This window comes from Podarcis vaucheri, assembly GCF_965113315.1.
Source record: "Podarcis vaucheri genome assembly, chromosome: 11".
Lineage (NCBI taxonomy): Eukaryota > Metazoa > Chordata > Lepidosauria > Squamata > Lacertidae > Podarcis > Podarcis vaucheri.
The window spans coordinates 26867878-26884425 of NC_138749.1; the positions used below are offsets into that span (position 1 = coordinate 26867878).

The following is a 16548-nucleotide window of genomic DNA, read 5'->3' on the forward strand; positions in this document are numbered from 1 at the left end:
AACTCAGCACTTGTACTGTCACAATGATATTACTAACGGTAATACTAATAGATCAATATATAAATGATGATAGGCGGTTCTTGCTATAGGGTTATGTTCCTTTGTAAATCAGGCAGGTAGAATGCTGCTTAAGCTGCTCCAAAATGGGGCAGCAAGATGGTTAACTGGGACTGGAAATATGATCATATTATGTCAATGCTTTGTTGTCTGCGTTGGCTTCCAGTTCATTCCTTTCCCCAAATCAAATTGTTGGTTTCGGCCTACAAAGCCCTGAGTGGCTTGGGACCAGGTTACCTGAAAGATGGTCCCTTCCCACGTACACCTGCCAAGACCTTGAGAGCACCTCGAGTCTCTCCTCTCCTTTTGCTTTGCACTGTGCTTGGGTTCTCCCAACCCTCAGAACCAATTTTGGGGGGCGTGGGCAGGGGGGGGGATTCCCTGTTGCACTAGTGAGAGTTTTGTGTGGGCAGCCACAAGCAGGACTAGTAGGCTGAATCTCATTCTCAGCTTTTTTAAAAAATAAAAATGCAGTGGCTTTTCTTGGATTTTATTCTTCTGCTGTTTATATTTTATTTCTGTGCTTTACGGTTTTAATTTTTTAACTGTAAACTGCCCAGAGAATATTTTTTTTATGCGGGAGCACAGGCAACTCCCCATTTGTTTGCATTTGGCACCCATGCAACCGCCGACATGCACGGCGTTTTCAACACCGAAAGTGAGCAGGTTTGCCTTACACACTCTGCCAACGTGCATGGTACCTCAGAATGCAAGTGACACGCAAATGGGGAATTGGCCGTAAATAAATAATGCATATACATAAATACAGTGGTACCTCCAGTTGTGGACGTGATCCGTTCCAGAGCTCCAGTCGGATCCCGAGGTTTCCGCAACCGGAGGTACCGCTTCTGCACATGCGTGTGGCACAGTAGAGCGCTTCTGTGCATGCGTGTGCTGCGAAACACTTCCAGGTTTGCCATTTTCACAACCCGAAGTTTATGTTACCCGAACGTAAGCTGAGGTGCTATGGCATATAAATATGAAGAACAGCTTTAGTGGCATCTGCCTTCTCAGTGACCTGGCAGAATGTGTGTCCTTGTGATACTGAGGGGTTTTTGTTTTTTGTTTCCTTTTAATAAAAACTACCCTTCAGCCAATTAATTTGTGACTTTCACACTTTCATCTTAAATGTGTTCATGTGTTTACAAGTGTCTGCAAATGCACTTGCCATATTGAATCTTTGTAATGAGCATCACAAACCAGCAGTTTTCTTCCTGGCGCTTAAACTGCGCCAGTGGGTGTCAAACTGAAACTGATACTCACCGGCCCTCCTTACCCAGGTCTAATGCCTTGGAACCTTGCCTTTTTGCCACAGTGCCAAGGGTTTCAGTTGCTCCTCCTTGTGCCATGTAGTCTCTGTAGCGTTAGCAATGGGTGAGAAAAGGACACGTGAGAGTTAAGTCGGGGTGCTGCGTTTGTGCTTCCCCCAATGCATGTTTGTAGGGAGTGCTGTGATCCACCTGCTTTAGGGGAAGGAAGCTGAAACCCAGTCAAGGGGCAGACAATGCCAGGAAGAAAGTTAATACCATAAAAATATATGAGTTGTTTTCTGGAGAAAAGGTGGATTTGGGGGTAGGGTCACAAGGTTCTGAGCCACAGTTAACAGTATTGGGGTGGATCTAAACACAGGGGAAGACCACTATAAATAAGTCAGAAATTAGATCGTTAAAACAAAAGGAAAAAAATACCTATGGAAAACTGTGTTTTAAGATTTTCTTCTCTCTGGTGCATTCTGGTGTTGCATTCAAATCGTTTTTTCTTTACTAACGTAGCTGAGCCCTTGATGTAGTACAAAAACACACTGAAAAACAAGGCAGACATAAATGGCAGTCTTTTTTCCAGGTAGTAATGGAGTGTTTAACAGATAAAGGTAAGAGTGTTGTAGTTGTTATAATAGGTTAGGAAATGGTCTAACTAGGGAATGGATCTGATGAAATTTTTTGGTAGTGACATATTTGGTGATGTAATCTGTGTTGCTTTTGGCTTTGTTGTATGCAGAGGTGTACCTAAGATCCCTTGTGCCACTGGCAAGAAGTTTTATCAGTGTCCCCGGCAAGAAGCTGTATTGGCACTCTCCCCAGGAAAACAGCAACACTTTACTGCACACCTTTGTGCCATGGTGGAAGAATAATGGGAAGCTTCTCCCACTTTTGATCTAGACCACAACTGCAGTGGCATGTCGTTGTACACATATACTGTGAGGGGGGGGAGTATTTGATCCCCTGCTAAATTTGCCCGTTTGCCCTCTGACAAAGAAATGACCAGTCCATAATTTTAATGGTAGGTTTATTGTAGCTGTGAGAGACAGAATAACAACAGGAAAACCCCCAGAAACCCAGAAGACAAAAGTCAGAGATTGATGTGCATTATAATGAGTGAAATCAGTATTTGATCCCCTCTCAACCAGCCAGATGTCAGGCTACCTGGTATCTTCACTGTATGTAACGAGCTGAGATTAGAAGCACCTGCTGTAAGGGAGAGGTCTTACCTGTAATCCCAGCTTGTTACAGTACCTGTACAAAAGACACCTGTCGACAGAAGCAATCAATCCAGCAGATTCCAAAGTAGCCACCATGATCAAGCCCAAGCCCAGGGGATCAAATACTTCCCCCCCCCTCACTGTACACCATGCACTCCATAGCCTGATAGGTAGTTTTTGCCACTCCTCCCCCTGGACATACGCTCCTGGCATGGGCCAGTTTCGCCGGCACCTAGGTAGGCCTCTGGTTGTTTTGTCCTCAGTGTAACAAAAGTCAGTGGTGATATACGTGTATTGCAACCGAAAGAAAATATTTAAGCATAGCATTGGCACTTTATTTAGGCGCTTCCTCTAAATGACCACAGGTTTGAAAATGTATGGCAAGTCTTGCTCTTTTATGTGTGAACAAACCATGTCCTGCCGGTTTAAAGAATAAGTTGAGATAAGCACCACATGGGCTAAACATACTCGAGTGACTACCTAATGTCAACAGATGTAGAATAGTTCTAATTAGTTTTTTTCCATTAAGTTTAATGGGAGGTGGCTTAAAGGTTTCATTGTATGACTGTTGAGACAAATTATATTTTAAAGTGTCAGATCAGAAGTCTGGGGGCTGATTCATTTTTTAAAAGCAGAATTTTATCTTGCCTTTTCCTCTGAGAGTTTGGTCATCTCATTTGATCCTCCCAACAGCTTGGTGAGATATATTAGTCTGAGAAATAGTGACTAGCCCAAGGCCATCTGGTGAACTTTGTTGTCGAGCTGGAATTTGAACTTCGTAGTGAAAACACCACATTCCTGTTGCCTTCAGTGTGTGTGATGCATGGGTGTATGAAGTTGTATAGATGGTATAACTGCTGCGGTGGATTTTCAATAATTGTGTCTGCTGAACTTGTACTTTATTGTGATTATTATAATTGTTTCTTTGTTACCCATCCTTCACTCTGAGATTCTCCGGGGCGGATTACAGCATTTAAAACACAATATTAAAAGCAATTTATCTTATCTTGTGCTTCATAGGCTTCTCTTACTACTGTACTTTTTTCTTTTTTTTGTAAAATCTCTGATGATGATAGTATTGGTATTATTACTACTGCTACTGCTATTCCATACAGCCTGCCCTTCTTCCCAGTAGATCCCAGTTGTGGGATCTAAAGTACAAAAATGTAATTACATAAACATACAACAATAAATACAGAACCCATTTAAACAATCGGATCAGCTAAAAACCACAGCTAAGTCTGAAAAAGGCAGCTGACTAATACTGTAAAACATAGGAGTTATACAAAAGAAACTTCCACAGTAGGACTTTGAGCTGGATAAAGCAGGGGAGAGACGGGTGTCTTGCCCCCTTTTTGTCCCTCGGCGTGCAGAATATCTGGAACGAGACTGTAATGTGGCTTGACATTAAACCAAGATGTTCATGCTGGTAGTGAGGATGCAGTGTCTTTTCCAGTATTTCAGGGCCACGAAAAGGCTGAGCCTATACCCTTTCCAAGGCTATTGTTTCAGCAGATCCAGTATGTTTGTGATTAAGTCAGCAGACTGGCGAACATGAAGGGTGTGCTGTTCAGTGTGGAATCACTTCCATCTGTTGCAAATTCTTGTCAGATGTTGGGAAAACAGCAGGCAAAAGCTAATAGCAAGTGTTCTATCCATGTTCCAAGGAGACGTTATTTGTTGCATAGGCTTATAGTCTGCTGTTAATTGAGTTAATGTAGTTTGTTGTTTTTCGGTGTGCTCATTTATTTGGGCCGCAGTCTGGAGAGCTAACTGTGCATCTAGCAAGGCCTTGTGCTTACCTCTTGCCGAACAGCAGCTTCCAGCGACGGCTTGCAGCAAGCCATTTTTGAAATCCTGAGAAATTTTGAAAAGCAGCTTGCAATGTTGCTGTGTGGGTGTGGAGCTGCCCTCCAAAGGAAAAAAAAGGGAAGACCACTCGAGGGAGGGGTGAGGATCCTGCTTCAAATGACTAGGCACTAACAGTAATTAAAGTAATTAAAGAAAGGATGGATAACTGTCAAAGGAGGAGTGATCCCAGAAAAGGAAGATCTGTGTTTGTCAAGATTTAAGTACCAGGTGGCTACTGTCTCCTACATTCAGGAGGTACTAAAATAAGCACAGACTCAAGTTGCTTGGTAGGAACACACCCTTTAAAGACAAGTGGACTGGGGTTTAGCCATGCTTACTGTACAACTCGGGTGGTGCTGTGGGTTAAACCACAGAGCCTAGGACTTGCCGATCAGAAGGTCGGAGGTTCAAATCCCTGCTGTGAGCTCCCGTTGTTCAGTCCCTGCTCCTGCCAACCTAGCAGTTCGAAAGCACGTCAAAGTGCAAGTAGATAAATAGGTACCGATCCGGCAGGAAGGTAAATGGCATTTCCGTGCGCTGCTCTGGTTTGCCAGAAGTGGCTTAGTCATGCTGTACGCCGGCTCCCTCAGCCAATAAAGCGAGATGAGTGCCGCAACCCCAGAGTCGGTCACGACTGGACCTAATGGTCAGGGGTCCCTTTATCTTTACCTTTACTGTACAACTAGTGTTTGGTTTCAAAACAGTGATTGAGAACCAGCATGCACAATGAGTTTCAGAAGAAAAGCACCCCATGAAATCCTAAAGTTGTGGTGAAACTTTGCCCGTTCACATTGGCTGAGTTTAGATGCAACAATAAACAATGGTTTGTTGGTGAGTGCACAAGTCGTGAACTCATGTGCTCCCCTCTGCCTCTGGTGCAGCCTCAAAAATTAAAGTGGAAGCTTCTGTTTTTGATTTCAGTTAACCACAGTTTAGCATTGTGCCCCTACCCTAAATAGTGGTTAATATACATTATAGTGAGCTGAAACAAGTCTCCAAAGTGATTAAAAGGCGGCTTTTATGACTTGTTGGATTGTTTTAACTAACTCTAGGTTAACTGCAGTTTGTCATGGTTCAGAAAACTGTGGCTAGTTTAAAACAGACATTTTTTAAATGAACACCTCTTACTGGCTACACAGTGATGAGGTGCAAGTGAGTCCAAAACTCTGGAGAGTTAGGGGACCCCCTGAAGCAAATTGGGGGGCACATGTAGCTAAAAGGGATAGGGAAGAGCGGGGAAGGGAAGTCCTGTTACATCTGTTGGCACAATAATCGGGTTTTACCCATAGTGTCCCACTCTCTGGTGAACCAGTTCCTTACCTACAAGACCTAGTATAGTGCGGTGAGGAGGTTAAGCTGTGAACTCCCAGTTGAATATCATTTCTGGCATTATCTTTCTGTTTTCCCCTTGCACCATTGTCTGTGTTGTGGGGGTGGTAACACTGAGTAAAGATATATGAAAAACCAGAGTTCTTATTGTTATAAAGTTGTTACTTAAGAGTTCATGTTTGAAAGATGTATATTTTATTCACCAAAATATGTTTTGAATGTGGGGAATAAACTGCTCTTCTTTTCTAGTTTATAATGTTTGTAGTTTGTAATTTTAACATTATTCTGTATATTATATTATTCAGTTTTGTAATGATGCAGTGTTGTTTACTGCGTAATACCGTATTGATTATTGATAATGTGAGCCAGTGTAGATGTAACATCATTTGCAGGAGTGTGCCCTCTTCCCCAGGCACACTGAACCCATAGAAGGTAATTTGAAGTATCCACATTCAATTTTAAGCTAACCATAGTTTCCTGTGACATCCAAACTACAAGCTCTCATGCCAACCACTTGTGTAAGCGAGCGGCAAGTCTTTTGTAGTGTTGCTGATGAGTTGTTGGTACATGTGCATATCAAGATGTGCTCACATCAGTTTTCTCCTCCACCCTCCATGGGATACATCCTGAGAAAAGCTGGGGCACTCTGAACAAGCAACAGAAATGTAATATATTTGTATATGAACACCATGACTTAATCACTGCAAGTCTGAATTGCCTAATCAAACTCTGGAGTAACTAATTTACTATTTTTAACATCTGTATCACTGAAGAAGACCATGAGTTTGAAGTACATATGGCAATCATAACTGTTATTCACCATACATATTGGAGATTTGAACTGTCATTCTCTGTCTGTGCCCAAGGATATAATTTTTCAAACAATTTGTTGAATGTATCTATTTTCACTGGCAACTGTGGGACCAGATGGTGCTCCTTTGGGTGTCTGACTTGGCCAATGTTTGCTGATCCCTATTCTAAGAATTCTATCCTGAGATCAAGAAGTTTCTGTACTACAGATAAATTTTGCTTCCACATCCTCGGAACCTAGTAATTGGGCACCTTGAGTACCAAGGAATTCATGCAGCCATTATTACTACTTCTCATTCTGTTATTTACATCCTAATCAGTAGTTTTTATTTGCTGCTGCTGCTGCTGCTGCTGCTGCTGCTGCTGCTGCTGCTGCTGCTCCACAATGAATGGAGGTCTTTCATTCATGAGTTTACAAAGATGCATAAGCTCCCTTGTTGAGTTATATTTGTTGAGAGCTCTGAGGGGGAAAGGTTTGAGTTGTCAGGGTAGAAATAACTTTGCTTTCAGAAGCACAGCATACTGCATTGCAAAACTGTTGCAGAGGGTGGAAACAGACAGGAAGGATACTCTTGTGGTTATGATGTATGTTGCCATCACTCAAAGGGCTAGGTTTCCATTTTGCTTGTGCCACCTACTTCCATTTATACTTCACTCTTAAGACTTTTATGAATAAGCCATTTATGGCCTTATTTTCAGAGATTTTGTTTTCAAGATGTTGAGCCAGCCTTTTCTGTATGGTCCAGCTTTTTAGAAGCTAATAGTAGTATAGTAACATTTTTCTATTTCACCCAGGCAATTTGGTTTTGAACTGCTATTATTAATGCAGCATGCTTGTGTGTTCGTTTGTTTGAAACACTTCTATCCTGCCTTTCACAAAGGGTAGATAACAGCAAAAAAGGGGAACAAAATATTTATAAATTGGAAACCATCTACATAAGCTGACCTGTTCCCTCCCCGTCCTTGGTTCCTCCTTGGGGCAGGTTGCCTCTCCCTACCCTTAACCTGTGGCTAACGCTAACGTCTTAATCTAGGTTCAAAAACATCCTGTCAAATTAAAGCTGAGCTTTACTTATTTAAATATGTGTAAACCACCTGTTATACACAAGACAGTACAGTGGTACCTCGGGTTAAGTACTTAATTCGTTCCGGAGGTCCGTTCTTAACCTGAAACTGTTCTTAACCTGAAGCACCACTTTAACTAATGGGGCCTGCCGCTGCGCCGCCGGAGCACAATTTCTGTTCTCATCCTGAAGCAAAGTTCTTAACCCGAGGTACTATTTCTGGGTTAGCGGAGTCTGTAACCTGAAGCGTATGTAACGTGAAGCATGTGTACCACTGTACACACAAACAAATAATCAAGAAGTACCATAAAACTACAATTCATTATAAAACAGCACCCACTGCATCACAAGTAGGGAAGTGGATCTGGCCAGTGGCCCATATTTTTATTTTCCCCCATCCCCCGCAGGCCAAGTATGACAGGTGGGTGGGGTAACTCTCCCGTCAATCACCTGAGGTCATAATTATATTGGATGATCCATTTTTGCCTGCGTGGCTTGAACTTGAACTGTGTCGGCAAAGGCGCAGCGCTTTGCAAGCTCAGACAGCTGGCTGATTGCCTACGCTTGCCAAGCCTGGCCAGAGTGATTCTAGTTAGATTATAAGGGGTGATTCTGCTCTTCTTTTCTTCGCTGCATCTCTGCAGCTTCTTTAGTCTGTGCATGGTTAGATTTTGCACATTTTTGTAGCTGGACATTAGGAGCATCAGAGATGCTTCAAGCAGGTGTGAAACAGCCTTCATGCCTTCTCTTGTCTCTAAAGTAGGCCTTTCTGCTGGCAACCATAGATATCAGTTCTAGTTCTAAGAACTGGCTACTTTTTCCTCTATGCAGGGTTGCTGCCAGGGTAGGACTAATTCAGCAGAATTAGCAGCAAAGCTCGCTAATCACAGCAAGGCTAGCTTACCAAATGCAGAAGAATGTGAAGTAATGCACATTACAATCTAAAGGGGTGGGCCTTTTAAGACCATTAAGTCAAGAGTCTAAAATTACCTAACTGCACCAGTGTCTTCATTTAATCCCTTCCGTGTGTGGGATTGCATGGGGGGAACGTCTGTGTGAGCCACTTACGGAAATGCCTGTCTGTGTACAGCCCAGTTCACTGGAGAAATCTTGTAAAGGAAGAAACTAGCTGTATTGCAAGTGTAATGTGGCCCTAAAAAATGGGGGGGGGGAGGTATCATTAGAGAAAAACACAGTGTTATCGAAAAACCTCATTTAATAGTTTTCTCAGTGTATTGTTGGCAGGAATCTGGAGATCCCATATTCCTATAACTTTCCGTGTGTATTAAGCTTCTGTATGCCCAGAGTACATCTGAAAATGACTAACCAAACTTTGTGATAAATAGTGAAGTAAATATGTAGAGCATTTGGGCAGAAGGAGCCATAGTTTCGTGGCAGAGTGCACACTTTGCATGCAGGAAGTCCCAGGCATCTCCACAATACTGAACTAGACGGAGAATTCGTTGGAGCTGGCCTAAGGCAGCTTCCTATGTTCACTGTGACTAAAAAATTTAAATGAGAAAGTTTATTGCCTAAACTGAATTAAATGTATGATGATCTCAGGTTTGGACTGTGAGGTATACGGCATAAGAGATCACTAGGCACATATATAGACTATTTACAGCACTTCACCTCTGTTAATTGGAAGATACTGGCATGCCCTTACTTTACTATTTTATGTTTTCTGAAAACACAATATTTTATTTTGCAGATGCTACATTAATAAAAGCACCACAGTAATGGTGTTGCATTTCTAGGACATAAAAGAGCTGCAGAGAAAAACATAATAATAAGCTGTCACTAAGGTGACAGCGGATGAGCTTCTGTGCCTGTAGTGTAGCATTTCATTACTTTCTACATGTTGTAAGTGCTGAAAACCATGCTTTTCAACAGCTTCACTCCAGAACTTGATGTTCATGAGACTGGTTAAGACTCTCACAAATGCACGTCCAATTTGTCATGAGCTATTAATATGTTATTTCCTACTAAGCTGGTGAAGCTTCCTTTTGAATGTGTGTGCGTGAGCTCAGGATCCTAACAAGGAATCTTTTTATCCTAAGTGGAAGTGACTTCAGTGCAAAAGACAGCATGTAAGCTACAGTGTCTAGTGGCTGATCCACCCTAAGCTATTAATACTAAAAGTGTTTTTACATATTGAGAGCCCAATCCAGACAGAAAACATCTTATTTATAAATGGGAAAACTTAGATGCAGAAAGGTGAAATGACTTTCTATGGCTACTCGGCCCTGAATGCAGAGAATAACGTTTGGTAGCCTTTCAGTTTGGGCTTAAATTACCGTATTTTTCGCTCTATAACACGCACCCGACCATAACACGCACGTAGTTTTTAGAGGAGGAAAATCCGTAGGCATGCCACGCGTAGGCATTCCCTCCATAACACGCACAGACATTTCCCCTTACTTTCTAGGAGGAAAAAAGTGAGAGTTATGGTGCAAAAAATACGGTATATGTTTCTCATTTATATTTTAAGGGAGAAATGTTTGGTGCAAATTCAGATAAAATTTCTCTCAAAAGGAGTGTGGGAAAAGTTGGTCAGTTAATAGTTTATTTTTTATCCTGATAATTTATGTTTCTCATATTGAGGGCTCTGTCTTTTCTCAATAAGCAGATGCAAGTCTCTAGAACAATATATCCTCCCTGCCTGCAAGCAATCCACATCTAGAGGCAGAAGTTCCTGCTTCATAAACTGGACAGATGCATTTTCAAAATAGCTGTTCCTTGAGCTTAATATTGTGGCAAAGATCCATAAAATTTCCAGGACACAGATGACACCTTTAAATCTACGGTCTCGTTGTCAGTATTTGTAGAAGTAATTTAATTTTTTCTTTGCAGCAGTTTCCCAATTTCAGTAGGAAGAATGCCTGCCTCCAAGGGTTGCTATGAGTCTTAGTTAATATTTGTAAAGCACTTGACGATAAGTAAAAAATAAATATTAAGTACTTGACAAAGAGCAAAGGCTTGGCCTTGCTCCAGGTTGTAAGTAACTCATCTTCCTTAGCCTGCCAAATGAATCTAAACTAGTCAGCGATGAGACCTGTTGAGTAAGACGTTCTGTCAGTGTGCAGCTGGTAGAGGTGATATAGACGGAAATTATGAATGTGGGGAGGGTTGGGTCATGGAGAGGTTTCCTGCCTCTGCTTGCTGAGGCCAACCCCAATGCATGGCCCTATTGCCAACTTATTTTAAGTACAGTACAGTGGACATTTAACATATTACACATGCAGGTATAGGACATCTATATCTCTGTCATGTTTTGGTTGTTCCGAAAGACTCGTGTGCTCCTGTGGTGCAGGATTGTCTTAAATTTAAGACAAATTTAAGCCAGTGTGGTGTAGTGGTTAAGAGCGGTAGTCTCATAATCTGGGGAACCGGGTTCGCGCCTCCGCTCCTCCACATGCAGCTGCTGGGTGACCTTGGGCTAGTCACACTTCTTTGAAGTCTCTCAGCCCCACTCACCTCACAGAGTGTTTGTTGTGGGGGAGGAAGGAAAAGGAGAATGTTAGCCGCTTTAAGGAGTTAAAGGGAACGAAAGGCAGGATATCAAATCCAAACTCCTCCTCCTCCTCCTCCTCCTCTTCTTCTTCTTCTTCTTCTGACTCTGTAGGCTCTAATCCATGCACTTTGGTTGCCCCAGGCTTTGCTCTCCTCCCCACACCAGCCCCAGAATAGCATGTGACCCCACTGGAAGACATGGCAAAAGCCCATCCCATTTGTCTAGGGGTGATAATTCAGTGTGAGGTGAAGTGGCTTGATCCCAGAATGTGGTCACTTTCTGCGTGCACATAGGGAAGGGCCATAGCTCCACGATAGAGCATCAGCTTGCATGCAGAAGGTCCCATTTTCAGTTCCTGGCATCTTTAGGTGGGGTTGGCATAGTAGACCTCTGCCTGAAACCCTGGAGAGCCACTCCCAGTCACTGTAGACAATGCTAAGCTAGGTGACCCAATGCTTGGACTTTATAGAAGTCCTATGTTCACTGACCTGTTAAAGCTCTTTTTGTGTGTCATTCAGAATCATTAACTTACTCATTGCAGAGTAGCAGAGGACAATGAAGGGCCCTGCCAGTCTGAGTCTCTCTTTCCAAGATTGAGATAATTTCCATATTCTGGCTTTTCCCAGGACCATAAAGAGAGAAACCATATCAGTCTCCAAATCCTAATACTTTTCTGTGTCCCTGCACATAGATCAACAGATCATTGAATGGTACGTGGAGACACCAAGCCATTTAATTCTGTGCTTCCTTCAAGATGGCTTCCGCCGTACTTCCAATTGTGTCGGTGGCATCCAGTTGTCCATGAGACTTTCATTTACACCAGATTGTTTCTTTTCCACACAAGATTTAAAGAATGGCTTGATGTCATCATTTGTTTTGACAAAGCAAAGTGTTTCTTCTAATCACAACTTGTTTAAACAGTTTCCTGTATTAAGAGATAAGTAGCTATTTTATCCCTGACACAATCAGATTACATAGTGCCATGGTGCAACAGTTTCTGCATGGGAGGTAGGAAAACCGAACAGGTTTGGCCTTGCCATGTGTTTCGTAGTAGAAAAGGGAAGGAGGGAGGGGTCCTGATAAACTGGGACGTAGGAAACAGCCTTATAAACAAGCCGTACTGCTGAGCCACCTAGCTGAATATTGCCAACACTGACAGTCAGAAGCTTTCCAAGGTTCAAGACTAGAGTCTCCCTACCTGGAGATGCTAGGATTGAACCTTTGTACGTGAAGCATGTGTTCTGCCGTTGAGCTGCAGTGCCCCCTTAGAGAAGCAAGAATTCTCTGAGAAATATGTACATTCAAATACACATTGGGGTACTTCTACACAATAGCCATGCTGGAAAAAGGAGGACTTAAAGTGTTTGTCTCCTAATGCATCCAATGAAGGAGACAGTGATTGCTGAATTGTTGTGATCATCATCAGTTTATTAATCACCTTCTCTACAGCTGTCTTAAGATGTTACACAATATAAACAAAAACAGTTAAAAACACAAAAAGTAAATATGTTTAAAACAAAACTGGCTCCGCTTATCCAGCTGCAAAATGAAAGGTCTTTCATTGTTTCCAGAAAGTGAAAGATAGTAAGTGTCTGTCATATCTCATCAGGACTGCTATTCCATAGAATGGGGGCAGCCACACTAAAGGCCCTGCTACAAGATACTATGGAGCAGGCTTCTGAGATTGTTGGGGCTTGCAAGAGAAGCTCTCTTGCAGACCGCAGCCGTCTTCCAGGCATATAAAGGATTGTTTATCAGTCTTGGTAAATATAGCTAAAGTGCAGAGGAGCTGAAAGAAAAGAACTGGTATCTAGAGGAGAACAGAGCAACTTCTTTGGAGCCAAAGATCTGAAAGAGCTGCAACTAACTTTAACATGGGATGGGTTAATAATGAGTTTTGTTTGGCCGAGTTTGTTTTCTTTTTGTAGAATTGCCAGAGGCTACCAATGCATTTTAACAGGGAAGAGCACATGCAGTTTAAAGTATGTTCCAAGGATCAATCTCTTAAGGGATGGGGAACTTGTGGCCTTCCAGATGCTCTTGTGACTGCCAACTCCCATCAGCCCCGGGCAGTGTGGCCAATAGTCAGGGATGATGGGGGTTGTAGTCCTACATCGGAGAGTAACAGCTTCCCCAGGTATAATTAAACTGTTCTAACTTACCTTAAGTACACACTCTTGATTATTACTTGATCAGATTAAGGTCTACCTAATAAATCCCAACAACTGTTAACATGGCTACTGAAAATTAGACAGTGTCTACTTTCTGCCCAACTCTGCTTAGCCGTACATTGGATAAGCTCAGGTTGGGGTGGGTCATTGGCTACTGATAAGTATTGGCTCATATCTGTTACATACAATTAAAGCAAATGTCTTTGCTAATAGTATATGTAACCTATGGATTTTATATCAATGTTTTATATCTTATATAGATTTTATATCTTAGCTTTCCCGAAAGAATCTTGGGGTTTTTTAGTTGGGTGAAAATGTGGCAGTGCCTTGTCACACAAAATTTTTGTGATTTCCTTGAGAGATGGAATGATGGTTTAAAGTCCGTTTAAATGGATTCTGAATGCTTTCTCATGCCCAGGCAAAGAAATAAGCATTACAGTCGTACCTTGAATCTCAAACGCCTTGGCTCCTGAACAAATTGGCTCCTGAACGATGGAAACCCAGAAGTGAGTGTTCCGGTTTTTGAATGTTCTTTTGAAAGCCGAATGTCTGACAGTGCTTCTGCAGCTTCCGAATGGCTTCCTGCAGCCAATCAGAAGCTGTGATTTAGTTTTCTAACGTTCTGGAAGTCCAACGGACTTCCGGAATGGATTCTGTTTGAAATCCAAGGTACGGCTGTACATGCAATTGTGTGATTGTTCTGAGTGAATCCCATTGAATTCAATGGAACTACCCATTGAATGGTAATTCCTATGTGTTTATATATAGGGTTTCAGCCTTAGATCGCTCTCCTGTAATTCTTCTAATTCCTGTAATTCTAAATCCACTGTTCAGTGATTTATTTTTATGTGTCATGAAATTATTCCTTTGTCTTTTTTTACCATTAATAAAATATGTTGCAAATGTCACATAGGAATAATATAGACCAGTTGGCCCATTACAAGAAATAAGAAGTCATTCCTTTGCAAATGAAAGAGAAGAAATAAGGATCCTTTGCTTAAATCTCATTTTGTCATCCTAGTTTCTGTGGGTTAACACGATGCTGAATTACTGTTATGAAAGGTTGGAGAAAACAGCTACAGTTGGACGTAATGTAGGAATGTGCAGTGTAAGCTTCACCCCACAGCTCTGTCAATGCCCTTTAATTCATCCATTATTCTGGACTTGGCTGCTTGCTCTTGAGTGATGATCTTTAACTCTGTGGTGGTGAACTGTGAATGGGGTACTTATGAAAAGTGCCAGACTGATAATCCTGGAATATGAAGTCATTGCTTTATCCATATAATGCACAGGTACTGAGTAGACAGCAATACTGAAACCTCACCATGCTAGCCCACAAAATAACTTGGGGTTGACAGGAAAGCTTTCCCACTCTGCCTGCATAATCCTTCATGTCTACTGGAAAGAGTAACCAGAGGTTGCCAAAGCTTTGCAAAGAGAAACAGGTTGCTTTTCTGTCACAAAGTGCTGTTTACATAATAACAGAGAAGATCCATTGTCATGTGTTGTATGTATTAGTCACTGTTTCAGTTTTTTTAGTATCATTAATATCATTATCTTCATTAATTCACATATCCTGGTTCGCTCCAAGTAGTTCATTCAGACCCCCTTCCCCTTTTATCCTTTGGTTAGGCTGAGAGATAGGGAACCCAAGTCCACTCAACAAGCTGAGTGAACATTGGGACTTGTCTCCCTAATCCAACACTCTGACCCTTGTTCCTCCCTGTTTCTCCCTCCCACTTTCTCCATGGAATCTGCTCCTTTACCACCGGGAGCATGTTTCGACAGAGGAGGCCTACCTAAAGTAGATCTCTCTTTGCCTCCATCCTCCACAGAATAAGGACATCCTGTCCTCAGTTGGCAAAGCACAGAGTGGACCAAATAGGGTTACTCTGGACAGACTGATGGTATCATTTCACTTGATCTTATAGCTAACCCAATCAGTTTACAGTGGTACCTCTGGATGCGAATGGGATCTGTTCCGGAGCCCCGTTCGCATCCTGAGTAAAACGTAGGACGTGTCTGTGTGTGCGCAGGTCGCGTTTTGCCGCTTCTGCGCATGCTGTCATTTTGAACGTCTGCGTGAGTGGCGAAACCCGGCAGTAACGTGCTCCGTTACTTCCGGGTCGCCGTGGAGCATAACTTGAAAACGCGAAACCCGGAAGCACATCTAACCCGAAGTATGACTATATCGCAATTGGAACATTAGATACAGGTAACTCGTAAAAGAGGGTTACCCCTTGGTGGATAGCATGAAAAGCCAAAATAGTGTATAGTCAAAACAACCCCTTTGGAATCGCCCCCATGTGAGCAATTTACCTTCTGGATCTGGTACACTGAAACTCTTGCAAGATCTCATGGGACCGCCCATGATCTCGTAAGATGTCAAAAGAGCCTCCAGTAGCCCATTAAGCAAGGCACAGAGCTTAAAAGCTCTTTCTGCACCAGGAAAACCCTGTGCAAAAAGAGCTTTTAAGCTCTCTGCCTTCCACGCATCAAGTATGTACAGTTGAAAATAAACAAGATAAAAGCACATAAGTTGCAAGTTGCCTGTATTTCTAAAAAGCTTGGTTCATCTGGATCTGTACATTCCCTTAAGAGTGTCTGTATGTATAATTCAGCTTTACTCTGAGCTGTAAGAGCATCATGGTGGTCCCCAGAGAAAGCCTCTGTTGCATGAATTAGCACTGATCCCAGCACATGCAATCACAAGCAATTCTATTTGTGTGTTCACAATTGTCTCTAGTAAAGACCCCAGGAGTAATGTAGCCAATTCTCCACCTGTAAGATACATGCTCATTTGCATGTGTACAGTGGTGCTGCAGCAGGTCTGGTAACAAAGGGGGAACTTTATTAGTATCAACGTTACTTAGCATTTGGTGCAGATGTAACACTGGACCATGGTTAGGAGTCAACAAGGGAAGGAAAAGGGAATTTCTGCTGAAGAAGAGGGAACTAATGGGTGTACAGCCCAATACATAGTTGTATTCAGTGTAGTACTAAGGTTAACATTTTATCAATACCATGAATTTTCCCTACACTACAGAAAGTTCTCTTCCCCCTGTACTCACCCCAAACCTGTTCTGAGGTTTGCTTTGTTTTTTGTTAACTGCATCAAGAGTTTTGAAATTAAACAGGATATAAAATGTTAAAATGAACTTGATAGGCCAAATCTGGCAGAAATGAATTGCTGTACTCCATATGTTTTATCAGTTTTACTGGGTCTTATCTTTGTCTCTTCTGGGTGGCTTTACTTTCTAAGAAAATTGAATT

At 42.2% G+C, this 16548-nt stretch overlaps 1 protein-coding gene across 3 annotated transcripts in view; it reads left to right on the plus strand.

Moving 5' to 3' along the window:
• CWC27 (CWC27 spliceosome associated cyclophilin) overlaps window positions 1-16548 on the plus strand; it is a 112769-nt gene that overhangs the window by 54564 nt on the left and 41657 nt on the right. The gene's annotated exons all lie outside the window — the stretch shown is intronic.